Raw genomic sequence first — 10842 nt, forward strand, 5'->3', positions numbered from 1 at the left:
TATCCTGGTAGGGTGCCTCATGCAGCCTTTCCTAATGCTGATAGGACTCAAGTGTGTCAGGTCGTACACTCCCGTTAAGGTAATGCGACAATTGGGCAGAAGACAAGAGGAGCCTCCAACTTTGAATCTTCGGAGGCACATCATAAATTTTAGCAAAAAGGCGGCTGATGAAATAAGGTATGTGCAATACTAGAACAATGCAAAGAGGATGAAGAAAAATGCATTAGTAGAGGACATCGGCAGGCCTGGGTGTACTCAGGAATACTTGATTTGGTTGCAGTCCGTCCCGCCAGGAGTCAGCACCCCATTGCCATCACAACTTAGGGGTTGGGCAGTTCAGACAGATGATTTTGAGGAGGCATCAGACCAACATCCTTGGGATAAGCTTGAGTTGATAAAGTCTCAGTTAGCGGGATTGGCAGCAAACGTGGAGCAGCATGGCCAGTATTTGTTTAGGGTCGGCCTTCAGGATGCGGGGGCACACGCCAGGGCCTTTATTCCCAGCATCGATGTTTCTTTACGAGGCATATTATAGAGTTTGAGCATGACGAATAGCCTAGGACCATCCCGGTCAGGACAGTCGCATTCAGGAGCAGCTTGAGGAGACATCCTATTTAGGTGTTTTGAGATTGTCTTATGTTGTCTTTTACTTTTGTGTTTTTTCTAGAAGTACCGAGTCCTTTAGGTAGTGTCAGAGTCTGCCGTAGTGTAGTTGAGTCTATCATGTCTTTCATTATCGTATTTCCCTTTGTATTTTAATATCAAAAAGTTTTAAATGAAAAATCCCAAAAAGATTTTGTTTCAGTTTTTTTCCCCACCAATTCTCCAAAACTACACTTGGTCTGATTCATGAGGGACATGATACGTAGGCAACCTACATCAGGTTCGATCAAATCATTTTTGGTTCAAAATAAAAAGAGAAAGAAAAAGAAAAGAGTGATAAGAGGTGTTTGAAAAGAAAGAGAATGAAGGATTGAAATGAGCAAATCGGGATGATGCCATATGACCCTGCGACCCTCAAAGCCATTTTAGAACCGTTAATCATTGCTAGGTGCATTGCACGTAATATGATATTATTATTTGATAAATGCTCTAACGCTAACATGGTGGTTTTGTGTTGCTGTCCTTTATTATCTCTATTCAGTTTCAGGAAGGTGGTTAATTTATTGGCATCTTGGCAAGTCATCCATACAACACCCAATCAAAGCGTCAAACAGTCATGGCTAGCAAGGAAACAGACACTGGAGTTGTAGACCCACCAAGGGAGATTGTTGAGTCAGAATCAAAACTGCAAGAGGAGGTCCAGAGGTTGAAGTATCAGATGGCAGAAATGTATCAAGCCTGGATTAAGGGACACCCTCCACCCTCGTTCCCTACCAACTACATAGAAAACCCTGCTTCCATTCCACCACTCTCTCCATCCCAGATGCCCAATACCATTGATCTTTCCCCACAACACGCACCTAGCTTTACCCCTTACCACAACTACCTCGGCACTTCAGCCCAAATTGTTCATGCTCCGCCAGCCAAAACAACCTCGTACCATGCTCCAACATCTGCTCCTATTTCTGTACCCCCTCCACAAGCTACCCTCCACCGATCCTCTAGTGAGACCGCATTCCCCGCTACAGATGCCCACTACTATGCACCAGAGCCCACCTTTAAAGTTCCAGATCCTTACTCTTACACTCCCCAATCTGAGCCTCATGTTGAAACTGACAAACCACCCAAGAACGCAGAGCAAGAAGAGATGTTTAGGAAGGTACATAGTTTGGAGCAATCATTGATAAATATGCAAGGGTTGGAAAACCAAGTGAGTGTGGCCTATAAGGATTTGTGTTTGTTTCCAGATGTCCAATTGCCTGCCGGGTTCAAGATACCCAAGTTTGACTTGTATGACGGACATGGGGATCTTGTAGCTCATCTGAGAGGTTATTGCAGTAAAATGAGAGGCGCCGAGGGAAAAGACGAATTACTAATGGCATACTTCAGCCAAAGTCTGAGTGGGGTAGCTTTAGAATGGTACACCCGCTAGGACGCCAGCAGGTGGTACACCTGGGACGATATGGCTCAGGCCTTTGTCTGACACTTTCAGTACAATATAGACATTGTTCAAGATCGCTTATCTCTGACCAAGGAGGAAAAGAAACCCAGTGAAAGCTTTAGAGAATATGGGTTCCGATGAAGGGAGCAAGCTGCACGAGTCAATCCTCCGATGGAAGAGGATAAGATGGTTAAATACTTTCTTCAAGCCCTGGAGCCCACTTACTATGGCCACTTGATCTCAGCCATTGGTAAGTCTTTCAATGATGTGGTGAAGATGGGAGAAATGGTGGAAGAGGGGCTCAAGTCGAGTAAGATCATGAGATATTCTTCTATAAAAGCAACCACCCTGGAAATCCAGAGTGGTACCAGAAGTTTGCTAGGCAAGAAGAAAAAGGAAGATGTCGCTATGGTTGTCTCTGGATCATGGCATGGACAGAGGGGTTCACCTCATCAATACACCCATCCTCGACCCCGACTTCAAACCTACACCCAAACTCCATATAATCCACCTTAACATTACTTTTCCCCACAAAACCCCCAATACTCAACCATTCCACCCCAATACCTTGTTCACCATGCACAATCATATGCTCAACCCCCTCCTTACTCGTAATGGCGTGCTCCAGATCCGCGGAATACCTATTCAGCTCCACAAAATACCTATCTACCTCCACAACCCTACCAAAACCCTACTGGTTCAAACTTTCGACCAAGGCAGGAGTATAGAAGAGAAAGGCAGCAGCGAAAGCAAACTTTTACCCCACTTGGAGAGTCTTATGCTAGTTTGTTTCAAAGGTTAAGGCAGTTGGACATCTTGAGGCCGATTGAGTCAAAGATACCGAATCCTCCTCCAAAGTACCTCGACTATTCCCTAAGATGTGCCTATTGTTCTGATGCTCCAGGGCATGACAGAGAGAAGTGCTGGCATTTGAAAACGGCAATCCAGGTGCTTATTGATACCAACCAAATTGTAGTCCAAAGCCCAGACGCGCCGAATATCAACCAAAACCCTTTACCAGCCCATGTAGAGACGCATATGATTGAAATAGTTCACAAGGACGGGGAGCCCAGGAAGTCTTCTAAGTCCGTCATGTTGATTCGGGCCAGTGAAAGTAATTTAGTTAAAGCTCCTGACTCTACCAAAGCAAAGCCCATGATAGTTGAAGGAGTGACATAAACGCCGAGCTCGCTCAATTTGAAACCACCAGTGTTGGTCGTGAAAGGGCTGTCAAAAGATGTTTGGGAAAGTCTGGAAAGTTCAAAAGTGGTAGTACCAGGGATTCCAAATAAGCCAGTCATAGTTGTGAAGGGGGCTCCTGCTACCCCTATCATTATTAAACCAGTAACCCAGCTTCCAATGGTGGATGCCAAGGCTGTTCTGTGGAATTATAAACAAGTGATAGTGACATATAAAGGAAAAGAAATAGAGGAAGAAGTTAATGAAACTGGAGGATTGACTCGTTCTGGGAGATGTTTCACCCCAGAAGAATTAAGGAAAGCCAAGCCATTCAAGGATAGCCAAATGCCAGTAAAGAAATCGATCACGGAGGAAGAGGCTGAGGAGTTTTTGAAAAAGATTAAAGTGCAGGATTATTCCATGTGGAGCAGTTTAGGAAAACACCAGCTCAGATTTCTCTTTTGTCTTTGTTGATATATTCAGATGAACATCGCAAGGTCTTGATGAAGATTTTGAATGAGGCACATGTTCCTGATAAGATCACTGTGAACCACTTGGAAAAGATAGCTGGCAAGATCTTCGAAGCAAATAGGATCACTTTCTCGGACGATGAACTTCCTATGGAGGGTACAAAACACAACCGAGCTCTTTATCTCACAGTGAAGTGTGAAGATTCTGTTGTCTCAAGGGTTTTGGTTGATAATGTCTCTAGTGCAAATATTTGTCCCCTATTTACTCTGTAAAAACTAAAGATTGGCACCGAAAGAATCCACTTGAACAGTGTGTGTGTTCGAGGCTTTGATGGGGGAGGTAAAGATTCTGTTGGAGATATAATGCTCGAATTGTCGATAGGGCATGTTGAGTTTACCATGGAATTCCAAGTGTTAGATGTGGTTGTCTCCTATAATCTGTTGTTGGGCAGGCCCTGGATACGTGTTGCTAAGGCAGTTCCATATTCTCTGCACCAAATGGTGAAGTTCGAATGGGACAGGCAGGAAATAGTTGTGCATGGTGATGAGGACTTGTCAGCTTGTAATGACGCAATTGTTCAGTTTATCGAAGATGAAGTTGATAAGGGACCTTGGGTCTATCAGACTTTCGAAACAGTGTCTGTTGAGAAAATTCCTGAAGGAAAATGCATTCCGGGTCCTAAGTTATCCTCCGCGTCCGTCACGGTTGCGAATGAAATGTTGAAGAATGGTATTGTGCCGGGCAAGGGTTTGGGCTCATCTCTGTAGGGTATTGTGCATCCAGTACGCCCCAGTGGGAATCCTGGTACATTTGGTTTGGGATTCATGCCCACAGAGAAGGACGTGAAAAGGGTTAAAAGTATGAAACAGAAGGTATGGTCGCTCTCCAAGCGCGTCCCACACATCTCTAAGTCTTTTGTCAAGCCAGGGACCGAAAGACCTCCAACCTCCTCAATCCCAAAACCTGTGGTCGATGTTGATGAAGAGCTGATCAAGAGGTTCCAAAGTCTGTTCGAAGAGGTCAATATGGTAGACGTTGGTGAAGACTCTAGTAAAGTAGGTGTGCAGCTCGTTAGCCCAAACGTGATGCTTAGCAATTAGGAAGCTACTCCTCTCCCCACCAGGAAGGAGTTTTGGTAGTTTGCTTTGTTTTCCTTTCTGTTATCTGGGTTATTCCAGGGTTGTAATCCAAATTTTTAGTTTTTGCTTGTTTTGATGTTCAAACCCTTCTATCCTTTTATTTTCAATGAAATGCAATTTTTTGTTTTCCGTTATTCTTAATAGTGTTTTATTTTGTACTTTTTTCTTTTGTACAATTCTTTTTATGCTGGTTGCAGTGACATGACACGCATGAAGAGTTTTCAGCCGAGTCTTAAAAGCCAATCTAATTCCGAAATAACAATCCAAGAAGTAGAATATGATGATGAAATAGAATATGATGAAGAAGCAGCATTTGAGGAAATCAGTAAAGAGCTAAAACAAATTAAAGAAAAACCAAAGCCTAATTTGAGTGAGACTGAAGCAATCAATTTAGGGGACCGAGATGATGTTAGGGAAACCAAGATAAGTGTGCATTTAGAACCGCAAGTTAGGGAGGAAATCATCAAAACATTGTTTGAGTACAAAGATGTCTTGGCATGGTCATATGATGATATGCTAGGCCTGAGCACTGATCTGGTAGTTCATAAATTGCCAACTGATCCAGCATTCTCTCCTGTCAAGCAAAATTTGCAAAAGTTCAAGACTGATATGAGTGTGAAGATCAAAGAAGAAATCACAAAGCAGCTTACTGCAAAGGTCATTCGAGTCACTCGATATCCCATTTGGTTAGCCAATGTTTTGTCAGTACCAAAGAAGGATGGTAAGACCAGGGTCTGTGTTGATTATCGTGATCTTAACAAAGCAAGCCCAAAGGATGATTTTCAATTTCCGAACATTCACATTTTGATCGATAATTGTGCCAAGCATGAGATTGGGTCTTTTGTGGACTGTTACGCGGGATATCACCAGATTTTGATAGATGAGGAAGATGCAGAAAAGACAACATTCATCACGCCATGGGGAACATACTGTTATCGGGTAATGCCATTTGGTTTGAAGAATGCTGGGGCAACTTACATGAGGGCGATGACCACCATATTTCATGACATGATACATAGGGAGATCGAGGTTTATGTAGATGATGTGATCATAAAGTCAAAGAAGCAGTCTGACCATATCAAGGACTTGACGAAGTTTTTCCAAAGGCTCCGCAGGTACAACCTCAAGCTCAATCCAGCGAAATGTGCATTTGGTGTCCCGTCTGGGAAATTGCTTGGATTTGTGGTCAGTCGATGCGGTATTGAGTTAAACCCATCAAAGATCAAAGCCATTCAAGAGTTACCACCACCAAAGAACAAAACAGAGGTGATGAGCTTGCTTGGAAGGTTAAATTACATCAGTAGGTTCATTACTCAGCTCACGACAACCTATGACCCCATCTTTAAGCTGCTGAAGAAGAATGCTGCGATCAAGTGGACTGACGAATGTCAAGAAGCATTTGATAAGATTAAGAGGTACCTGTCGAATCCACCTGTGCTGGTCCCACCAGAGCCTGGAAGACCTTTAATTCTCTATTTGATAGTCTTGGATAATTCTTTTGGCTGTGTATTGGGTCAACATGACGTCACGGGAAAGAAGGAGCAAGCAATCTATTACCTCAGTAAGAAGTTCACTCTCTATGAGGTTAAGTATACTCTGCTTGAGAGGACATGTTGCGCCCTGACTTGGGTGGCACAAAAGTAGAAGCATTATCTATCTTCATACACTATTTACCTCATTTCTCGCATGGATCCTCTAAAGTATATCTTTCAGAAGCCTATGCCCATAGGAAGACTTGCAAAGTGGTAGATTTTACTTACAGATTTTGACATCATCTATGTGACTCGGACCGCGATGAAAGCCCAAGCCTTGGCCGACCACTTGGCCGAGAATCCGGTGGATGATGAATATGAGCCATTGAAGAATTATTTTCCTGATGAAAAGGTCATGTGTGTTGACGAGGTTGACCATGATGAAAAGCCAGGTTGGAAACTCTTCTTTGATGGAGCTGCTAACATGAAAGGGTTGGAATATGGGCTGTACTTATCTCTGAAATAGGGCAACACTACCCTATAATAGCCCAACTTTGATTTTATTGCACCAATAACATGGCTGAGTACGAAGCATGCATTCTAGGTTTTAGGTTAGCTATAGACATGGGAGTCTAGGAAATACTTGTTCTGGGAGATTCAAATTTGTTGGTTCACCAGATTAAAGGAGAATGGGAGACTCGAGATTTGAAGCTCCTACCGTACCGACAGTGCCTACATGATCTTTGTCAACGATTTAGGTCGGTTGAATTTAGATATATTCCCAGGATTCATAATGAGATTGCTGATGCCTTGGCTACTCTAGCATCAATGTTACATCATCCGGACAAGGCTTATGTTGACCCCGTGCATATCCAAGTTCATGATCAACATGCTTATTGTAATGTGGTGGAAGAGGAAATCGATGGCAAACCTTGGTTCCACGATATCAATGAATACATCAGGTCAAGGGTATATCCAATACATTCTACAGGTGACCAAAAGAGAACCATTCGACATCTGGCTAGTGGATTTTTCTTGAGTGGAGGAATCTTGTACAAGAGGACTCCGAATTTAGGACTACTGAGGTGCATAGATGCTAAAGAAGCTTCAACTATATTGGCCGAAGTGCATTCTGAAGTTTGCGGGCCACATATGAACGGGTATGTCTTGGCAAAAAAGATACTTAGAGCAGGTTATTATTGGCTCACCATGGAACGGGATTGTATCAGTTTTGTTCGCAAGTGTCATCAATGCCAGGTACACGGTGATTTGATTCATTCTCCCCCATCCGAGTTACACACAATGTCTGCACCTTGGCCCTTTGTTGCTTGAGGCAAGGATGTTATTGGACCAATTGAGCCGGCAGCATCAAACGGGCACATATTTATTCTGGTGGCCATTGATTATTTTACCAAGTGGGTCGAAGCTGTAACTTTCAAGTCCGTGACCAAGAGGGCAGTTGTGGATTTTTTTCATTTAAATATCATTTGTCGGTTCGGAATTCCCAAGGTGATCATCACAGACAATGCTGCTAATCTCAATAGTAATTTGATGAAAGAGGTATGCAAACGGTTCAAGATCATGCATCGGAACTCCACCCCGTATCGCCCCAAGGCAAATGGAGCTATTGAGGCTGCTAACAAGAACATAAAGAAGATACTTCGTAAGATGGTTCAAGGTTCTAGGCAGTGGCATGAAAAGTTGCCTTTTGACAACTAGGTTATCGCACTACTGTTCGCACTTCAGTAGGTGCAACTCCTTATCTGCTGGTATATGGAACTGAGGCAGTTATACCTGCAGAAGTTGATATTCCATCCCTTCGGATCGTTGTAGAAGCTGAAATTGATGATGATGAGTGGGTCAAAACCCGACTAGAGCAGTTGAGTTTGATTGATGAGAAAAGATTGGCTGCAGTATGTCATGGTCAATTGTATCAGAAGAGAATGGCAAGAGTATACAACAAAAAGGTGCATCCTCGAAAATTTAAAGTGGGCCATATGGTATTGAAACGCATCCTTCCTCATCGGGTAGAAGCCAAAGACAAGTTCGCCCCAAACTTGCAGAGGTCATTCGTTGTGACAAGAGTATTGCCCAATGGTGCTTTGTATTTAACAGACAAAGAAGGCAAATGTGTAGATATGACTATCAATTCTGATGCAGTTAAGAGGTACTATGTATGATTTCTTTGCTTACCTTCAATTGTATTTTGTACTTGGCATGTTCAAAGTTGAGATGACGAGGGCATTTTGTTCCGCTACCCTAACACTTTCATCTTTGTTACCCCTTTTGAGCTTTATTTATTTTCTTTCATATCCCTCTCTTGGAATAAGTAATAGAATTAGAGAACGAAAAAAAAATGATGATGAATGAATGAATGAAAAATAAGAAGAATGAAAAAGAAAGAAAAAGAAAAAAAAAAGAGAAAAGAAAGAAAGAAAGGAAAAAAGAAAAAGAAAAAAAGAAAAAAGAAAGAAGAAAAAAAAAAGAAAAAAAAAGAAGAAAAAAAGAAAAAAGAAAAAAAGAAAAGGAAAGAACAGAAAAGAAAAGCAACAAAAACAAATAACTTACTTTGGAACTGCGTTCGACCTGATTCCTTTTAAGGATACGTAGGCAGCCTTACGGTTCGGTCCCATCAAAATAAAAATTAAAATTCCCCAGACCCAAAGAAATTGGGGCAGAAGTTTGGGTTTTGAAAAGATCTGATTCCAAAAGTTGTAATTTTAACCCCTTTCATCTTAAATTAGTTTGAGCCTTCATGCCACCCTTTCTTTCTAACCCTGTCCAAAAGCCTACATTTCGGTCCAAAGAAAGATCTTTTGATAAATATTTGAGGATGTCAGGTCAAGCGAGACAGAGGTATGATTTATATCATGGGTAACACTTTGATCATGGGCACAAAGGAAAATTGAATAAATGAGAGAGTCTTATTGGTGAAAACCCTCACGGGCACCGTAAGGCGATGGTGAGCTGAGAGAAAATTTAAAACGAGAGAGTCTTATTGGTGAAATTCTCGCGGGTACCATAAGGCGATGGTGAGTTGAGATATGAACAAATGAGAGAGGCTTGTTGGTGAAAACCCTTTGGGGCACTACAAGTCGAATGAGGCTCATGACTTAACAGAGAATTTGGATCAGTGAAAGCCCGGTTTTGAAGTATAAAGACAGGACATGAACTGAAAACATAATTGGTTGGACGGATTAGGATGATCAATCCGAAATGCATGTCATGATCATTGGAGCTGGCTGCTTCCCTCAGATAAGTCTTCTTTTCTCTTCTTCTTCATATAGTCATCTGTGCTCAAAATTTTCCTTTGTTCCTTTTGTCAAAAATTATTTCACTTTGCTCTTTGAGTCTATCTTTATGGGTCTCTTTTGAGTCAGCCCTTGTTGAACAAGCAGAAAAGGATTTCAAAGCCTACTACCAGCTTCTAAATTGCACAAAGCGGCGTCCGGCCAGACACATCACAATTGACTTGATTTAGAATAAGCAGTGTGGTGATAACTGAGGTTCAGGCAATCAAGTGAATCTTGAATTTTGAGAAAACACACGGATTCAACAACTTTCAAAATGAAAACACAATGCAACAAGTGAGTGTCAGAGATTCAGGTCATGTAGAGGTTTTGTGGTCCAGTTCTAATCAGAAGGTCAAACAACTTCTTGCTATCTCGAAGCAGCTAATCAGAATGAAGCATGGCAGTGGCAGAAGCAGACACTCAGCAATGATGCCACAAACTGACCACCATGTTTTCAAACTAACAAGATTTTATTTGTCTGAAACAGGGGCAAGAAATTTTTTAAATCCCCAGGGACCTCCCATGGAAAAGCATGGTTCAGGGAGCAAGAAATTCTATTAAGAATCCTCAAAGATGAGAGCATGGCTCAGGTAAGTTCGTTTTAAATTCTCAGGACCCTCCTGGATAGTGGGATTTAGTTTTTAAAGTCTTAGGACCCTCCTGGATAATGGGATTTAGTTTTTAAATTATCAGGTCCCTCCTGGATAATGGGATTTAGTTTTTAAATTCTCAGGACCCTTTTGGATAATGGGATTTAATTTAAAAGTTTCAGGACCCTTCTGGATAATGGGATTTAATTTAAAATTTTCAGGACCCTCCTGGATAATGGGATTTAGTTTTTAAATTTTCAGGACCCTCCTGGATAATGAGATTTAGTTTTAAATTCTCAGGACCCTCCTGAATATTGAGATTTAATTTTAAAAGGTCTCAGGACCCTCCTGGATAATAAGATTTAGTTTTTAAATTTTCAGGACCCTCCTGGATAATGGGATTTAATTTAAAATTTTCAGGACCCTCCTGGATAATGGGATTTAGTTTTACGTTTTAGCGTAAGTTCTCCCTTTAGAAAATATAATTTAGCTTTAAAGTTATCACTCTTAAGATGAGATATAATTCGAAGTATTTAGGGCCCTCCTGGATAATGGGATTTGTCTTTTGAATTCTTAGATCTCTATAGGTAACATGATCCGATTAACACTCACAAATATGCCAGATCCCAAACTGGGGTAGAAAAATTTCTTTTG

The sequence above is a fragment of the Nicotiana sylvestris genome, chromosome 10 (assembly GCF_000393655.2).
Source record: "Nicotiana sylvestris chromosome 10, ASM39365v2, whole genome shotgun sequence".
NCBI classification, from domain to species: domain Eukaryota; kingdom Viridiplantae; phylum Streptophyta; class Magnoliopsida; order Solanales; family Solanaceae; genus Nicotiana; species Nicotiana sylvestris.